This window comes from Cebus imitator, unplaced genomic scaffold (assembly GCF_001604975.1).
Source record: "Cebus imitator isolate Cc_AM_T3 unplaced genomic scaffold, Cebus_imitator-1.0 Scaffold214, whole genome shotgun sequence".
NCBI classification, from domain to species: Eukaryota; Metazoa; Chordata; class Mammalia; order Primates; family Cebidae; genus Cebus; species Cebus imitator.
This window is the reverse complement of record NW_016107529.1, coordinates 2,867,540-2,870,815: the sequence shown is the minus strand read 5'-3', so window position 1 is coordinate 2,870,815 and position 3,276 is coordinate 2,867,540.

The following is a 3,276-nucleotide window of genomic DNA, read 5'->3' as shown; positions in this document are numbered from 1 at the left end:
GGGATGCTAGGTATTATTAATTGTTCAAATAGAGTTATATACAAAGTGTAATGAGACTAATCCTGAATAATGGTAGGATGCATCTGACAATCAGAAAAGCAGAAGGGCATTTCAGGCAGAGGAAACAGAAGTTCCAAAAGTACTGGGCATGAAAGGGAACAAGTAGCCGGGCACAGTGGCTCACGCCTCTAATCCTAGCACTTTGGGAGGCCGAGGTGGGTGGATCACCTGAGGTCAGGAGTTCAAGACCAGCCTGGCCATTATGGTGAACCACATCTTTAAAAAAAAAAAAGAAAGAAAGGGAATAAGTAGTTCACAAGACCTGGTCAGAGCCTGGGAAGCTGGGCTGCAGCCAGACAGTAAAAGGCTTTAGTGCCAGGGTAATGGCCTTTAGGTGATGGCAAACCATTGAAATATTGTTAATGGGGGACCCACTCAACAAAAATATATTGAACCTGTTCAGAACCTCACTGAATAATAGACCACTATAGGAGAGATGGTCTTTCTTATGTATACCTTATACAAATTTATCAGGAGAGATAGTACATATACCCAAGTAAAAAACAGTATTGGCATAGAAAGAAAAGAATGAGCTTTAGGCTGGGTGCAGTGGCTCACACCAGTAATCCCAGCACTTTGGGAGGCCAAGGCAGGCGGATTACTTGAGCCCAAGAGTTTGAGACGAGCCTGGGCAACACAGTGAGATCCCATCTCTATTAAAAATAAAAATTTGGCCGGGCATGGTAGCTCACACCTGTAATCCTAGAAATTTGGGAGGCTGAGGTGGGCAGGTCACCTGAGGTCAGAAGTTCAAGATCATCCTGGCCAACATGGTGAAACCCCGTCTCTATTGAAAATACAAAAATTAGCCGGGTGTGGTGGCGGGTGCCTGTAATCCTAGCTACTTGGGAGATAGACAGGAGAATTGCTTGAATCTGGGAGGTGGAGGTTGCAGTGAGCCAAGATTGTACCACTGCACTCCAGGCTAGGCATCAGAGCAAGACTCTGTCTCTAAATAAATAAAATAAAATAAAATGAAAATTTTTTTAAAAAAGAATGAGCTTTAAAGTTGATAATCCCTACTATGTTTCACCTATCAAATTTACCTTGTTTCTACCTTTATTTCGCCCCTACTTGCAATAATAAATTTTGAGGGACTTAGATTAGCATTATGTTAAAGCATTGGTATAATGAAAGGGCAAGGGATCTGGAGAAGGGTTCAAATTCTAGCTTCAAAACAATATGATTTTTTGCAGGTGAATTTACATCTCAGAGCCTCAGTTTCCAAAGCTATAAAATGAGGATAATCATCCCTACCTTTCAGTGAGAAGTCATCAACTGACTTATACGTGTTTTATTATTATTATTATTTTAATTAAGTCAAGGTTTCACCATGTTGGTCAGGCTGGTCTTGGACTCTCAACCTCAGGTGATCCACCCGCCTTGGCCTCCAAAGTGTTTGAATTACAGGCGTGAGCCACCACGCCCGGCCGCATATGTTGTTTTAAGCTTTTAGAGGTTTAGGAAATTCACTTGGATTATCATAAATAATAAGAGTTTCTGGTAAGAATCCATGTAGAAATGAAGAAACATGTCTGTTAAGGACATTAAAGCCAAGCCCATGGTAGAGGGGAATTTTTGTGCAGTGTGGTGTCAAGCATCCAGTAATGTAATTTGGAAACAAGGTGGATGCTGGATGCTGTGGTACACCTCAGTTACCCAATTCAGGATTAAGGCAATCCTGTCCCCAGCTACTGAATCCCTTTCTGGGAACTGCCATGGCAAAGGAACTGCCCATCCAAGTGTATGCCTCCATCCTGGGTGCAGTCTGCATCTAATGAGTGGTCAATGGTGGGATAAGTGGGAGACTTAAAGGTTTCACCCCTTTGGCTCAATTCCAGATGACTCTAGGTCATTTTGGCTCCTGAGCTCTCTGAAGGGTCAGTGGAGGTTTGTTTATAACTGCATCACAGCCCAACTCTTCCCAGTCACACGCCCCTCACTTCCTCTCAGGCACTGATCTGAAGAGCATGCCCCAATAAGGCCTCTGCCCGATAGCGTCTGATGCAGAGTGTTTGCTAGAGAACCTGACCTAAGACAGGGAACTAGGAGATTACCGATTGTCTACTTTTCCTGCTTTTGCAGCTATCAACACACTCTTCTTTTAATTATCCCTTTCTTTGTTTCGTGGCTTTTGTTTGCTACCTCCTCTGTCTTTCAACTTTTACCCCCAAACCAAATGCTGATTTCTTCATTTAGTCAAGTTTTCACTGTTTTGCCTGTTAGGGGCCCAACAGTGTCCTAGGCACTAGAAGGATGCCTAGTGAGGAGGGTGGTGAAGAGGCTGGCCCTTCCCTGATAATGGTAACTTCATAGGAAATAAATGAGATAGTGTGTCAAATCGATGAGTGAATGGAAAAGTCCTTATGTGAATGTGAATACTTTGTACTATAGGAATTGACACCAGGGAAAGTATAGTTATCTGTGGCAAACTGGGAAAGCCAGAGCAAATGAGATATTTCAGGGTCAGCCTGGCCAACATGGTGAACCCCATCTTTACTAAAAATGCAAAAATTCGCCAGCTGTGGTAGTATGCACCTGTAGTCCCAGCTACTCGAGGCAGGAGAATTGCTTGAACCAGGGAGGCAGAAGTTGCAGTGAGCTGAGGTCATGCCACTGCACTCCAACCTGGGTGAAAGCAAGACTCTGTCTCAGAAACAAACAGGCCAAGTGTGGTGGCTCATGCCTGTAATCCCAGCACTTTGGGAGACTGAGGTGGGTGGATCACAAGGTCAGGAGGTTGAGACCAGCCTGGTTAACATGGTAAAACCCTGTCTCTACTAAAGATACAAAAAATTAACCAGGAAATATTGTTAATGGGGGACTCACTCAACAAAAATATATTGAACCACAATATATTGATTCAATATATTTTTGAACCAATGGGTGGATCACAAGGTCAGGAGTTCGAGACCAGCCTGTTCAACATGGTAAAACCCTGTCTCTACTAAACGAGGCATGGTGGTGCGCACCTGTAATCCCAGCTACTCAGGGAGGCTGAGGCAGGAGACTCACTTGAACCCAGGAGGTGGAAGTTACAGTGAGCTGAGATTGCGCCATTACACTCCAGCCTGGGTGACAGGGCAAGACTGTCAAAAAAACAAAAACAGCAGCTAGGCACGGTGGCTCACGCCTGTAATCCCAGCACTTTGGAGGCCAAGGTGGGTGGATCACCTGAGGTCAGGAGTTCGAGACCAGCCTGGCCAACATGGTGAA